This window comes from Heloderma suspectum, chromosome 10 (genome assembly GCF_057233095.1).
Source record: "Heloderma suspectum isolate Gila_16-S chromosome 10, 16-S_ref, whole genome shotgun sequence".
NCBI classification, from domain to species: domain Eukaryota; kingdom Metazoa; phylum Chordata; class Lepidosauria; order Squamata; family Helodermatidae; genus Heloderma; species Heloderma suspectum.
The window spans coordinates 22033492-22049588 of NC_139467.1; the positions used below are offsets into that span (position 1 = coordinate 22033492).

General features: G+C 46.3%; 1 protein-coding gene across 2 annotated transcripts in view; it reads right to left on the reverse strand.

Annotated features, from left to right (window-relative positions):
• The window catches only part of LUZP1 (leucine zipper protein 1), a 68925-nt gene extending 54074 nt beyond the window's left edge, over positions 1-14851 (reverse strand). Inside the window, exon 1 of one of the 2 annotated variants that reach the window (XM_084815495.1) lies at positions 14609-14851. The gene's annotated coding sequence lies outside the window, so the exon portion shown is untranslated. Of the gene's footprint in view, positions 1-14604 lie in introns of both variants that reach the window. The other variant, XM_084815496.1, reaches the window with a different exon arrangement.
• Positions 14852-16097: the final 1246 nt, after the last annotated feature.

Consider the following 16097-nt stretch of genomic DNA (forward strand, 5'->3'; position numbering starts at 1 on the left):
CTGAAATGGTACAAGCTTACCTTTTTGGTGAACATTTGAATTAGCCCTTAAGAAGAGCTTGTCAGCCAGTAGTGTTTCTCATGAATTTACAGACTGTGGCAATGAAAACAAAACTGAGTGCAGAGAGTAGAGGTGTCTCGGTCTGGAAGCCTTTGCTGAGAATTTGAGCTTTCACAGCTAGAACAAAGAGCCCAGAATGAAGAGCCTGAATGCTTCTTCACTGGAGGCTCAATTAACTTATGGAATTTGGTGGCATGAAATGTGCTGATGGTCACTGGCTCAGAGAGCTTTCAAAGGAGATTAGACACACTCATGGAGGACAGCTCTACCACCAAATATGATGGCTAAGTGTATTCAGAGCCAGTATGCCACTGGGAAACAATGGCAGGAAAGGGCGATTACCTTTATGTCCTGCTTGTGGGCTTCCCAAAGGCATCTGGTTTGCCACTCAGCGAAACAGGATGGTGAACTAGATGGATCTTTGGTCTCATCTTATATCCCTGGTGGGTAGCAAACTGCTGCCATCCAATCAGTGTTACCCAGTAGCTGTTGCCGGAAGGAAGTTGCACACACTGATGCTGTTTTCAATGCTCATGTCTTCTAAGCTCATCTCTTTATTTTCTGCGGCTAAGTCATTATTTTTAGCATTTGGAGCTAACAATACCTGGGCCCTTTGTTATCTCTTCCAGCAAGATGGGACTTGTCCACTAGATTGATGCAAATGGCTAATTATGTGCGAAAGAGCGCAAGATGAGTTGCTAAAACTCCAGAACAAGTTGCATGCCTGGCTGTGGAAGATTTGTTAAATAAATAGATGTATACATAGCATGGCTGTTCACCCTTCAGGTCATGGCAGAGTGACTACCACGGCCAATTACAAGATGCAAAAAACCAACAAAGTTCAAAGATACCTCATTTACCCAGTGCATGAATCGCACACTTGAAGTCCTCAGTTCAAGTCTCGGTAATGAAACCAATTAGGCAAGCTCCTTCCTTAAACATCCTCAGGCTCTGGAGGGTTGGGCCATTGCTCAGTTGCAGGGCACATACTTTGCATGCTCAAGGTTGCAGGTTTAATGAATCCCCAGCACTTCCAGGTAGAGCTGGGAAAGACTCCGGTCTGAAACCCTGCAGATGACCTCACCCCCTTCCCCTGGCCACATTTCTTTTCCCCAACTGCTGATCCTTTGGAGGTTTTTTGGCTTTTGCATGTCCCCCCCCCCACCATTCTAAAAGATTGAAACGCCTCTCTGAAGGTTTAGTTCCTGGGAATAAGAGGATTTTAGTACTGCCCCCTTTGCCTTCAGCCCCACCCATCACTGGAACGCAGCCCCCGAGAGCTTCTATGAAACTGAATTTGGTGGAAAGAACTTCCAACACCCCTAGTCTAGCGCTTAAAGACAATCCAGAGCTGAATAGACCAATGGACACATTTGGTATTTGGGAGCTTCCTATGTTCTCTACTTCAGTGATGGAGCCCATACCTTGCAGGCATAAGGTCTAAGGTTAAATCCCTGGCATCTTCAGTTTAAAGGATCTCAGGCCATAAGGCTGCAAATAGTCTACTGACTGTTTGGAGAACTACTGGTAAAGTAGACAGATCAAGGCTGCAAAAGCTGAGACCTGGGTTCAAAATCTGGCCCTCTAGGGTTGCCCAGGAAGCCATGCTCCCTTTCCCTGGCCGTGCCCCTTTCCCCCCAGCCACCAATCATGTAGTAGTTTCCTGGCTTTTGTGCAGCTTTTTCCCCATTCCAAAAGGTTGATATGCCTCTCCTTAGTTATTGGAAGAGCTTTAAGCTAAGGTACACTGGTATTTTTGGTGTTTTGGCTCCACCCCTTTTGCCTTTGGCCATGCCCACCACTTGGATACAGCCCCCAAGAGCTTTTCCAACATGGAATACAGCACTCAGGTTCTGAAAGAGGTTCAACACCCCTTGGCTAGATGGAGCAATGCTTATTAGGGAAAGCCCACTGCCCAGTGTTGGAACACATGCTTTGCATAAAGAAGGCCCAGCATGTAATGTCCAGCCAAAAGGAAATCAGGTAGCAGGGCTGAGAAAGATTCCCTCTCTGCCCGAATCCCTGCCAATCAAGAGTAGACAATACTGAGCTTGATGGACCCGACCAAGGTTCTGACTCATCATAAGGCAGCTTCCTATGTTCAATATGGGCTGATTTTAACAGTTTTGTTGTAAAGATTACTGCAATGATGGATTAAAAAGCTTTACAGTACAATCCTATGCTTACTTCTGAGTAAATCCCTATTGAGTTCAATAAGACTTATTCCAAGTGTGCATGCCCAGTTTCCTGGCAGTAAGCCCCACTGAATTCAATGGGACTTACTTTTGACTAGACATGTATAGAATCTGTAAAGCACTCAGAAAAAGTGTCTCTCCCTTATGATGTCCTGGCAGACAGTAAAGAGCTTTCTTTTGTAAAGGCCCTTTGGCCTGTAATATCTGGCTTTAATAGTTGGATGATATAGTTTTATGCTACTGAGATAAGGTGCTTAATGTTGTTGTTGTTTTACTTTCTGCTGCAGGTTCTATAGATTATATTTCATCCTACTGTTTTAAGCCACTTTTAGGCATTGTAATTTAATTTTTAATTTTATAGGTTTAATAAGTGAAGTTGTTAACCACCTTGGACTATTTTTTAAGAATGGAGGAGTATAAGTTTATTTACTTTAGTTATTTATTATATTTTCAATCTGCCCAGTAATGAATGTTCTCTGGGTGAATTACAGACCGTTAAAATAATAAAATACAATGAAACATTTGTATTGTGAAGTGCAATCCCATCCATGCCTACTCAGAAGAAAGCCCCATTGGGATTAATCAGACTTACTCCCAGGTAAGTGAGTATAGGATTGCAGCCTTAAATAAACAATTACTGAAAAGTGCTATATACATCCCATTATTACAGAAGATAAAGTAGCAGTTACGGGAACTCTGGGGGAAAGCGACCATGTTATACTTCAGTTCTTGGTTCTAAAAGAAGCAAAAGCCGAGTGTAGCCGAACGCATACCCTGGATTTTAGGAAAGCCAGTTTTAATAAACTCAGAACAATGTTAAGTAAGGTCCCACGGCAAGTGAATCTAAGGAGGAAGGGAGTCCAAGATGGGTGGGAGTCCTTAAAAAAGGAAATTCTAAAGGCACAATTACAAACAATTCCAACAAGAAAAAGGGGTGAAAGACAACAGAAGAAGCCGATGTGGCTTCACAAAAAGCTTAGAGATGACCTGAAAACAAAAAAGGACACGTATAAGAAAGAAGGCCAAGCTACAAAGGAAGACTACAGGCAGGTAGCACAGAATTGCAGGGATGGCGTCAGGAAGGCTAAAGCTGAGAATGAGCTGAGGTTAGCGAGGGATCCTAAAAGCAACAAAAAGACTTTCTTCAGATACGTGCATAGTAAAAGGCAGAGGAAAGAAATGGTGGTTCAGCTATGAAATAAGGATGGCAAAATGATAACAGATGACAAAGAAAAGGCAGAAGTGCACCATTCCTACTTCGGCTCAGTCTTCTCCCAAAAGAGGGTCTATGACCCCCCTGGCAAAGGCCAAGTACAGGCTGAAGGGGCAGGATTGCAGCTTAGATTGATAGGCATATGGTCAAGGAACACCTAATTACTTTGAATGAGTTCTCTAGGGCCAGATGAACCGCATCCTAGAGTAGCAAAGGAATTGGCAGAGGAGCTCTCAGAACCACTGCCTATTCTCTTTGATAAATCATAGAGGACAGGTGAAATGCCAGATGATTGGAGGAGGGCTAATGTTGTCCCTTTCTTCAAAAAGGGCAAAAAGAAAGAAGGGAACTACAGACCAGTCAGTCTGCTATCAATCCCTGGGAAAATTCTGGAGCAGATGATAAAGCAATCCATCTGGAAGCACCTCGACAACAATGCAGTGATTACTCGAAGCCAACATGGATTTGTCGAGAACAAACCCTGCCAGACTAACCTGATTTCATTTTTTGATCAGGTAACCTCCCTTGTGGACTGTGGGAATGCTGTGGACATAATATACCTCGACTTCAAAAAAGCTTTCGACAAAGTGCCCCATGATATCCTGATGAGCAAACTAGCTAAAAGTGGCTAGATGAAACAACTATCAGGTGGATCTACAGTTGGCTACAGAATCGGACTCAAAGAGTGCTTATCAATGGTAACTTCTCAAACTGCGAAGAGGTAACATGCGGGGTATCGCAGGGCTCAGTCACGGGCCTAGTGCTCTTCAACATTTTTATTAATGACTTGGATGAGAAGGTGCAGGGAATGCTGATCAAATTAGCAGATGACACAAAATTGGGCGGGATAGCTAATACCCTGGAAGACAGAAACAAAAATGTAATAGGGATAAATGCCAAGTTTTGCACCTAGGAAAAAGAAACAACATGCACAGTTACAAGATGGGTGATACTTGGCTCAACAATACTACAAGTGAGAAGGATCTTGGAATTGTTGTAGATCACAAGCTGAATATGAGCCAACAATGTGATGTGGCTGCTAAACACGCAAATACTATTTTGGGCTGTATCAATAGAAATATAGCTTCCAAATCATGTGACGTACTAGTTCTCCTCTACTCAGCACTGGTTAGGCCTCATCTGGAGTACTGTCCAGTTCTGGGCACTACACTATAAGAAGGATGCAGACAAACTGGAGAGGGTTCAGAGGAGGGCAATGAAGATGGTCAGGAGACTGGAAACAAAGCCCTATGAGGAAAGTGAAAGAACTGGGCATGTTTAGCCTTGAGAAGAGAAGACTGTGGGGAGATAGGATAGCACTCTTCAAGTGTTTGAAAGGTTGTCCCAGAGAGGAAGGCCAGGATCTCTTCTGGATCATCCCAGAGTGCAGTACACAGAATAATGGGCCCAGGTTACAGGAAGCCAGATTCCAGCTGAACGTTAGGAAAAACTTCCTGACTGTTAGAGCAATGCGACAGTGGAACCAGTTACCTAGGGATGTAGTGGGCTCTCTCACACTGGAGGCATTTAAGATGAAGCTGGACAGTCATCTGTCAGGGATGCTTTGACTTGGATTCCTGCATTGAGCACGGGGTTGACCTCAATGGTCTTATAGGTCCCTTCCAACCCTACTATTCTACGATTCTAAGATCTTCTGTGAAAGTCATATTTGCTTAGTCAGATTTCTTCCCTTCTCCTACCCCCCAACCCCCCCCCGAAGTTTTAACAGTTCTCATGAATGCATCTTCTAAACCTTGGGTTGGATCCAGACTTCGTCATGCTAAAAATAGACCTTCTGAAATAAGTGATTTACTGTGCAATCCTGTGCAGGTTTAGACAGAAAAAAGTCCTACAACTCCCAGTATTCCCCAGCCAGCCATGCTAGCTGGGGAATGCTGGGAGTTGTAGGACTTTTTTCTGTCTAAACCTGCATAGGATTGTGCCCTTACGGGTGCAATCCTATGCAGCTTAGACAGAAAAAGGTCTTACAACTCCAGCATGCTGGCTGGGGAATGCTGGGAGTTGTGGGACGTTTTTCTGTCTAAACATGCATAGGATTGTGCCCTAATTTAACTCATGACTAACTTAAATCCAGTTGATTTCAAAGAGTCTACTCTACACATGGCTAAGTCTGGATCCAACACTATGAGTCTACTGCATCATAAAGTGTCCCAAACTACAACCAAAATATTCAACAACTGACATTTAATCATAAATGGAGGAAAAGGAATTACGTGGGAACTCAAGTGACTAATATGGTAATTCACATCGCCTCTATGAGTAGATAATTTCAAAATGTTACCATTTCAAAACAGCTGAGTGGATTTATCAAGAGCTCTCGCCCGCACAACTGTATAGCTTTTCCCTGAACTTTTTAAAATAACTTTTTTTAAAGGCTGACATTTTCCATAGTTACAAGGCATTTCCTTCTTGTGATAATTTTTAAATAGTGTAGAAAAGTTCCCCAAGTATGAGGAAGATACCATTGTGAAATATAAAATATATGCAATATATAATACAAGTGGGATCTGCAACAAAATGTTGCACTGTGAAGCGTTCCTGTTCCAGCCAGCGAGCCACGCCCTCCTCCATGATATTCCATTTCATTCTCCCCACCCCCAGTTTTCCATGCCACCCCTCCAACAGTCAACATTCTGTGCCCTCTGAGCATCCTTAGGGCTTTTCTCCCTTAGGATTTTTTTCCTGAAGATTTTTTGTCCATCTGCAAAACTTTTGAGTTTCCCCAAGCCTGATGATACCTCCCTTCCTGTGCATGGATGGTGCTGTTTTTTCTGCATAAGAATCAGCACTCATACCTGAGCACTGGAAATACAGGGAATGATATGTGGAATAGATAATTTCAAGATAGCTACCATTTCATAACAAATTGCCCATCCAATTGTACAGTTTTGCCACCCTCCACCCTTGATCTCATGTACAGTGGCTACAAGGCGTGACTCTTCTATGATAATTTTAAATACTTAGTTTGGAAAGATCCTTCAAATACATGACTGCCTTCTCAGTCAAAATGGCCACTAGACTCTAGCCTTTTCCTGGCTGAAGAACAAGATTTTGTGTGCAAATTGAATGGGCCAGTTCATTTACAGACAGACACACACCCAAATTCCAACCATCCTACAACCAGCAGTTTCATACTTCTGTTGCGTGATGGAGATAACTGAGGAATTACTTTTCCACCCCGTCCTCTAATCCTTAAAGCATACCTTGGCCTCTTCTGGGCCTTGCTTTCAACATTTTCCACTGATCTACCTGTTCCCACACCTTGCATTATGGTTCAGGTTGGCTTTATCTCCACTGCAGTGGTGGGGTGGGGTTGAGGGGAGGCTCAAATGTTTGTTTCTTGACTTAGGAGAGGCTTACTGTGAGAAAGTTTGAAAAACCCAGGTATAACTGGTTGCTGTCTTACTGACCTCAAAGTAGAAGAAAGATTCAGAATAGGTAGGGTGACATCTTTTATGGCATTATCCTCTCTTACATAGCATTGTTCGATAGAACTTGCCTAATGAAGAAATGTGTACACTGGTGCCAATGGGGAATTCTCCCTCTATATAGCGTTGCCCTTATTTTCGCTGTAGTCTACGTAATCTTTACGTAGACTACAGCGACCAAATAAGGAACGCGAATGGCGGCTCCCTATGGGGGCCGCCATTAGCCGTACACGCTTTTTTTTTTTTTTTAAGTCACCCGTGATAGGCTACGTGACGATTTACGTAGCCTATCACGGCTGACTTTGCAAATCTAGCCATGATAGGCTACATTAATCGTCACGTAGCCTATCACGGGGGCGTTGTTGTTTTTTTTACTTTTATTGGAATGGCGGCGGTGGCAGCCGGTCGAAAGACCGGCTGCTGCCCCCGCCCCTGACGAAGACCTGCTGAACCGCCGCCGGGAGGGACATTCGGGAAAGGTAAGTCCCATCCCGGGGGGCGGGCGGGGGGTGGAGAATTTCTCCCCGAAACTACTTTGGGGGGCCGAATACGTTGGCGCTCGGCCCCCCGAAGTTTCAGGGAGAAATTCTCCCCCATCCCTACTCCAGTGTGAGAGAGCCCACCACCTCCCTAGGTCATTGGTTCCATTGTTGTATTGCTCTAACAGTCAGGAAGTTTTTCAAGATGTTCAGCTGGAATCTGGCTTCCTGTAACTTGAGCCCATTATTCTGTGTCCTGCACTCTGGGATGATTGAGAAGAGATCCTGGGCTTCCTCTCTGTGACAACCTTTCAAGTACTTGAAGGGCGCTATCTTGGGCATCTCTACACCAGCCTAAAATCCTGCATTTAAAATGGGGCTTTCTGCTTCTGTTTTAAATGCAGAATCACAAAGACTCCCTTTTTCATGTGCTTCCTTCCCCCCGCCCTTCCCTCTCCTTCTCCCCGTATCTGAGTCTTCCATTATTTTTCATTGATCTTGCTCTTCTCGCCGCTCTTATTCTTTTCAGGAGGAAACTGAAGTGGAACACAACAAACTGAAGTGGAACACAACCAGGTAATTTGATAGCTCATTATTTAAAAACGGAACAAAGGGCATTTAGTGTAGGAGATGCCTTGAACGATCACGGTGCAATGTAAAGAGCCCACAATGATAGATCTCTAGATCATCTGAAGTAGATCAGCAAGGATTTCTCACTTCCAATTGTTTAATAAATAGCAGCCATGAAATGACTCCCCTCCTGCTCTAAATAATAACTGCTGAAATGAAGAAAGCTGGTTTCAACCAGGATTGGATGCTTGTGTAGAAGAACCGTGAGCTCTGTTGAGTTCTGGTACTCGTAACAAATTCCTGGACTGAGAACTCCTTAGTTCTGAATGATGTCTTTTGCTTCTAGCTTCAGTTGATGATGAATGGATGGGAGGGGGGTGTTTCTATTAAAAACAAGAAAACCAAAGCAGGTCTTGCAAACCTGAAGTCTGCTCACTCCTGCCTTAGTTCACATACAGCAGCAGAGGTAGTCAGAAAGGGGGAGACTTTTGCCCAAAGCCTCATAATGCTATTTGCACTGGGAATGAAAGTTAAAGAGCCCTTTGCCCATGTCTCACCTAGTATGGGGACTGAGTCAGAAAGTGGAGCCAATTCGAAGGGGTCATGATGGACTCAAAATGAAACTATAGCGACATTGCTGGTTCCCTACTGAACATGTGGAGCAATCAACGCAAAGAAAAGGCAGGGAACCATAGGGATTTGGAGGTCAAGTGGCTTCCTGGCTCTGCCTTCTGCCCTGCATACAGCAGTATCCAGACAGAAAGCAAAAATGAGGGCTGTGTGCCTTTGTTCTGTCTCTGTGAGCCCATGCTGATGTTTTGAGTCCTTGCTCAGTTTAAAATATGGCCCCTGTTTGTTTGTTTTTAATGAGTTGGTGGCCAAATTTTGCCTATTTTTTCACCAACAAACACGCACACTCCTAACAATGTGCCCCACTGTGTCGACAAAGGCAGCTTGCACAAGCTAGCTGCCTGAAGCAGTGCAAAAATGGTGCCTTCCCCCCAGCACTAAAGTGGGAAGAAGAGGGGGGGAAACAGCGCCTCCAATAGGCAAACCAGGAAGGAGAATATAACTTTGGGTGCTGAGTAATGGCAGAAAACTTTAATGTAGCTCTACGCTAAAAGGTAAAAAGGTAAAGGTGTCCCCAACCAGTCGTGTCCGACTCTAGGGTGTGGTGCTCATCTCCATTTCTAAGCCGAAGAGCCAGCGCTGTCCGAAGACGCCTCTGTGGTCATGTGGCCGGCATGACTGAACACCAAGGTGCACGGAACGCTGTTACCTTTCCCGCCGAGGCGGTACCTATTTATCTACTTGCAATTTCTTGCTTTCAAACTGCTAGGATGGGCAGAAGCTGGGACTGAAGACGGGAGCTCACTCCGTCACACGGCACTCAGGTCGAACTGCTGTCCTGCCGACCTTCCGGTCTGCAGTTCAGCGTCTTAACCACTAAGTCACCATGGCCCCTTTTTTGTAGGGGTACTTTTTTGTAGCTCTACGCTACATTACATGTAATGTAACACACTTCAGATGTAACATTTTTAAATGTTTTACTGTTTTTGTGTTTTATTATCCTACTCTCTACAATGTAGTTCTGCCTCTTATGCCTGATACTGTATCTTGCATTGTGCTGGCACATTTTATATTGTTGATTTCATTGTGATTGCATTTGTAGTTTTATTACTAAAACACCTAGAGAAATTTATTTTATGCGGCGTTTAAGAAATGTAATACATTAATAAATTTATAAATAAATAATTAAAGTTCTTCAGACTTAGGAGAAGTGCATGTTCTGTAGGTATGTAGACAATCTTGCAAAACCAAAGGAGCAAAGCTTTCTTATTCTCCGCACTTGTGAAGAATTCCTGCAACTATTTTTCCCATTTTTTTCTCAAGCTCCTGAAGAAGGAATTGTTACTCTGAAATGCACAGAGTTATATTAAAGGTTTGTAACATTACTCTGCACCAGCACTGTATTATCCTTTCTGGTTCACCCTCTCACTAGAGCAAACTTTTTTTCAAGTGTTGCTGCACTACCTAGACACCACTTCATCTATCCACCCTTATAGTGATGTCTGAAGCAGGAATCACCCTCTTGCATGGCAAGGCAAAGTGCATTGTGGAAAGGGGGGGAGGAGAGCACCAAGCCATCTTTAGCCTAACAAGTTAAATGTGCATGCATGAGAATTGCAAAAAAAAGCACTTTCGTTGTTTATCCATCTTTAAAGCTACAAAATCCACAATGCAAAATGACATTCCTTGATTGAGATCTGCACATCCCTTGTTCTGTATTACCACTGGACACCAAGAGGCACCCCATAAATGCCATAAAGAGCTGGGAAAGGTGTAGAAATGGGGTAACAAAAATAATCGAGGGGCTGGAGCAACTCCCTTATGAGAAAAGTTGATGGAAATGTGATAATGGTATATAAAATGATGTATGGTGTGGAGAAAGGGAGAGAGGTCTTTCTCTCTCTCTTATACTAGAACCCAATGGGGGTAAATCCCAAGAAGCAGAATGGTGGGAAATTCAGGACAGGTGAAAGGAATTACTTCTTCACACAGTGCATAGTCTAAACTTGAGGGTTCGTTTCTAAAAGAATTAGTGATGGCCACCAATTTGGATGGCTTTAAAGGGGGATTAGACAAATTTATGGAAGATGAGGCTATCAATGGCTGCTAGCCATAATGGCTATACATTACTTCCAGTATCGGAGGCAGTATGCCCCTGAACACCAGTTGCTAGAGAACCCAACCGATGGGAGAGTCCTGTTGCACTTATGTCCTGCTTGTGGCCTTCCCAGTGGGGGCATTTGGCTGGCCACTGTGGGAACAGCATGCTTTGGAGGGCACCAGGTTGGGGAAGGGTGTTAAAAATCCCCGGCCCAGAGGGTCAACTTTTCCACCTCACGGTGCACACAGGTATTTATTTATTTAAATATTTCTACTCCAATACTGATTTGTTGTTGTTGTTCAGTCGTTCAGTCGTGTCCGACTCTTCGTGACCCCATGGACCATAGCACGCCAGGCCTTCCCGTCCTGCGCTCTCTCCTGGAGCATGCTAAAGTCCATATTCATTGCATCAGTGATGCTATCTAGCCATCTCATCCTCTGCTGTCCCCTTCTCCTTTTGCCTTCAGTCTTTCCCAGCATCAGGGTCTTTTCCAAAGAGTTTTCTCTTTGCATTAGGTGGCCAAAATATTTGAGCTTCAGCTTCAGTATCTGTCCTTCCAATGAGCACTCAGGGTTGATTTCCTTTCGGATGGACTGATTTGACCTCCTTGCAGTCCAGGGGACTTGTAAGAGTCTTCTCCAGCACCACAGTTTGAAAGCATCAAGCTTTCTCGAGTACATGAGAAGTTCCTACTGATGGGGGAGGGATGGGGTGGGCAGAAAGTTACCTGACAGGGGGTGCCACCTATGGCTTACTAATCACCTTGGATTTAGTACTGTGGCCACAGCAAAGCAACCAGGCTCATTTAATAATTAAAGAAAGCTGAAGCCCTTGGCCCTGCATCTCTTGCAGACAATAGCCTGGCCACAGCCAAAAGGGCTGAATTCCATGGCTCTTCAATGAAAACAAATGCCATGTTTCCTCGGAAAGTTAACGGGCTGGCTTCTTCCAGTCCTCCCCAAACAGACTCACTCACTCACTCACTCACTCATCAGCCCTGAATGAACAAAAATGGACTTACAAGGCAATAAACATGCTTAGATTCACACCCAGCATCTGCCTCTGTGAGCAAGGAAGATGGTTTCATTTTAGGGAAAAAAAATTCTTTAGAGTAAATTGAGCAAAAGCATCGCTGCCCTGGGGGTGAAGTCTGATTAAAATAAATCTTTCTGATGCAGAAGAATTCTTGACTTCTTACTACATTTAAAGATTTCCCTGCTCTGTCTGCACATAGGAAGGGTTGCTCTATGGAGGTGCTCACTATGCGCCTTTACAACAGTTCTAGCAAAGCAAAGCAAAACACACACACACACACACACACTAAGACTGACCCGTTTCAGAGACTGTTGAACCTATACAGTGTCCTGCCCTAATGTTAAAAGCAGCAGACATTTTCTAGTGTATCCACATTCACCTCCCCCTGCCCCATAATGACCTTCTGCAAAGTAGTCCAGCTTCTGTATTGACAAATATGTGTTTGATATGACGTCATTTGAAACTGTAAATGTAGACAAAGAGAGCCAGGAACCCTAATGTGCTATGCTGTACTTGTTCTTTTTTCTTTCCTTTGTAAAAAATATCATAATCATCATTATTATTATTGCAGAAGGTGCAGCCACCAGGATTGGTTTAGGTACTACAAGTCTCCTTAAACAGTCACCATTTCCACTTCTGTCATTTTCAAAATTGGCAAAGGTAAAGGCCAAGGCTCAACTCAATTAGGTGAAGACAGAGGCTCCATTCCTACCCATGGTTTGGTGGGTGTCCATGGATACAGAACCCTGAGCAGTGTAGCAGCGTGGTTAGAATGCCAGACTAGGATCAGAGAGTGCTCAGTTCATATCCCTGCTCAGCCATGAAGTACATGGGGTGACTTGGAGTCAGTTGTTATCTCTTGGCCTGATCTACCTCGCAGGGTTGTTGTGAGGACAAAAGGTTGGGAGACAGTCATGTGCTCTGAGCACCTTGGAAGAAGGGAGGGATACAATGTAATAAACAAAACAGCGCATTGCAGAAATATAAGCCATATTTGTTCCAGCAATAAAGAGCCCACCACTGGGAAGTCCATCTCCCAAATACTTAAGCAGTCAAGCCTGATCCCATAATTCAAATTCCAAATCGCAAGTTTTCACATCCTCAGAGTCATGTGCTCCATACAAAATTTTCATCCTAGCTAAATTCCTTATTCATTGCTAACCTTATTCGAAGGTTGCATGCTTTTTTCTAGCAAGTTTTCTTATACATATAACAGCTACATAACAGACAGAAATTCAGCAGATATGGGAAGCCACATCTGCTGAATTTCAACCTGTCACAGCCCTGTAAAAGACACAGAAATCCTGTTAGAAAAAGATGGTGGTAACCCTAAGGCTGCCCCATAGGATTCGTGGAGGTAACATTTCCCTCCCTCACTAATGTTTAACAATCCTGTGAGATATGTCACAATTACTCCCATCTTCAAGACTGGGAAACTAAGTCCCAACAGAATAACTTTTCCAAGAATACCCAGAAAATCAACAGGAGTCAGAGATTTCCCAGTATGATGTTTTTTGAAATGTGACACCGCAAAAGGACACTTCCTTGGAAGTTTATCTCTTGGATAGCAGTGGGAACTTGCTCCCAAGTAAGTATGTATAGGACTGCAGCGTGGCAGCTCATTCATGTGCAAGTTTACTTCAAAGTAAATCCTACTGAGTTTAAGGATCCTTACTCCCAAGTAAATGTACTTAGACCTCGAATCCCACTGAATTCCGTGGGGCTTACTTCTGAGTAAACAAGCGTAGTGTAATTCAGCCTTTCCCTAATCTGGTACTCTCTGGATGTTTTGGACTTCAACTCCCATCAGCTCCCAGCCAGCATGGCGAACGGTCAGGAATGCTTGGAGTTGCAGTCCAACGCATCTAGGGAACCAGATTAGGGAAATCCGGTACAGTGACTGGAGTGTTGTGACTCATAACAGAAGCCAACCAGGTTCAGATCACTGCTCAGCCACAGAACTGGGCAAGTCAGCCCCACTGCCCCCACACACTCTCTCTCAGCCTAACCTACCTCATAGGACTGTTGTGAGGATCAAAGTAGGGGAACCATTTACACCGCCCAGAATTCTTTAGAGGAACAAACACCAACAACAACCTTTCTACACAGTGAGTCTTAACAGGTTACTGAAGCAGATCAGCAAGGGTGCTGCAGTCCTAAGTCCTCCTCCAAAGTAAGTCCCACTGAAACCAATGGGGCTGACTTCTGAGTAAACCCTCTTAAGATTCTGCTGAAGGGCTGCGAAACCCTACGCACATTTACTTGCATGTCTGTCTGTCTGTGCGTGTGGGAGGGGGGTAGAAGTCGCCCGGAACCCGATGAGATTTGCTTCTGAGTAAACTTACGCCTAGGATCGGGCGCCAACGTCCCCCGCCAATCCACCGCCTCCCTCTTGTTCCTTGGCGTGGTGCAACGTTTCCCCCAAAGCCGTTTTCCTAGCGGCATTTCCTCTGCAGGAAGGGCCTGGCCCTCTCCTGCAAAGAGAGTCACCCGGGGAGAAAAGTTGGATGGCTGGGAAGTTCCCAGAACGAGAGAGAGAGAGAGGGAGGGAGGGAGAGAGAGAGAGAATCTCTTTTAAGCAAAGGTGACCTCAAAGGCAATCGCCCTCGTCCTGTAAATAATAGTCATCATTAAAAAAAAAAAATGTAATAATACTAATAAAGACGGGGGGGGGGAACGAGGCAGCCACAGGAAACCCCCCCCCCCCCAGTTCCAATCGCTAATTGGGTTTTTTTTTCCTAAGGATCCGTCTACACACTGGCAACTTGAACAAAGCGGATGCCTTGAATTCCTTCCCAGCCCCAGCTCGGTTTTGGCAGCGCGCTGCAGCCCAGGATCAGCCCAACAGCAGGAGAAGGCGGCGGCGAAAGCAAGAGGCGAAAGCAAGAGCCGCCCCCCCGACTTCCCCCGCACCCCCCCCCCCAAATCTCACCTACCGACTTCCCCGCGCCAGATCCGCCACCTTAGGGGCGAGGGATGCGAGCCCGCCCGGGGCTTTCTTCCGGACCGCAGCGGCTGCGCCGCCCCAGCAGCCCGGCTTTCCCCGCCGTGGGCCGCCGGAGACCCCCGCGGCGGGGCGCGGCGGGCGCGGCGGGGGCCACTCCGCGACGCGCGGCGGCGGCCCGCTTGGATCCGGTCCGCGACCCGAGGGCTGCCGCGCTGGGGCTCCTCCTGACAATGAGAGGCGGGGAGCAGCCCCTGCTGGCTGGCTGGCTGGCTGCTGGCTGGCGGCCCTGACGTCAGGAGGAGGGAACGAGGCGGGCCGAGGAAGGAGCGGGGCGGCGGCGGCGGCGGCGGAGGGAGGGAGGAGGCCGGCGAGCGGGCCTGGCCGGCCGGCGCGCCTCACGAGCGTCTTCCGCCGCCCCAAGCCGCCTTCCGCTCAGCCGCCCGCCCGCCCGCCCGCCCGCCCGCCGAACGCCCCGGGCCTGCGAGGAGAGCCGCGCGTCGGGTCGGTGAGGGGCTCCCCTCACAGAAGCGCCGGTAAGGAACGAGCGGTGTCCTCTCCACACGTGTAAACACCACACACACACACACACACGGGATAAAATCCAGCCTAAGCCCTGCTTAGAGGAGGCCCACTGGAATGAGTGGGACTTAAGGCAGTCCTGACTAACTTCAGCCCCATTCATTTCAGCGGGTCTAGCCTAAGCCCAGCTTAGAGGAGGCCCACTGGAATGAGTGGGACTTAAGGTAGTCCTGACTAACGTAAGCCCCATTCATTTCAGCGGGTCTAGCCTAAGCCCTGCTTAGAGGAGGCCCACTGGAATGAGTGGGACTTAAGGTAGTCCTGACTAACGTAAGCCCCATTCATTTCAGCGGGTCTAGCCTAAGCCCTGCTTAGAGGAGGCCCACTGGAATGAGTGGGACTTAAGGTAGTCCTGACTAACGTAAGCCCCATTCATTTCAGCGGGTCTAGCCTAAGCCCTGCTTAGAGGAGGCCCACTGGAATGAGTGGGACTTAAGGTAGTCCTGACTAACGTAAGCCCCATTCATTTCAGCGGGTCTAGCCTAAGCCCTGCTTAGAGGAGGCCCACTGGAATGAGTGGGACTTAAGGTAGTCCTGACTAACGTAAGCCCCATTCATTTCAGCGGGTCTAGCCTAAGCCCTGCTTAGAGGAGGCCCACTGGAATGAGTGGGACTTAAGGTAGTCCTGACTAACTTCAGCCCCATTCATTTCAGCGGGTCAAGCCTAAACCCTGCTTAGAGGAGGCCCACTGGAATGAGTGGGACTTAAGGTAGTCCTGACTAACGTAAGCCCCATTCATTTCAGCGGGTCAAGCCTAAACCCTGCTTAGAGGAGGCCCACTGGAATGAGTGGGACTTAAGGTAGTCCTGACTAACGTAAGCCCCATTCATTTCAGCGGGTCTAGCCTAAGCCCTGCTTAGAGTAGGCCCACTGGAATGAGTGGGACTTAAGGTAGTCC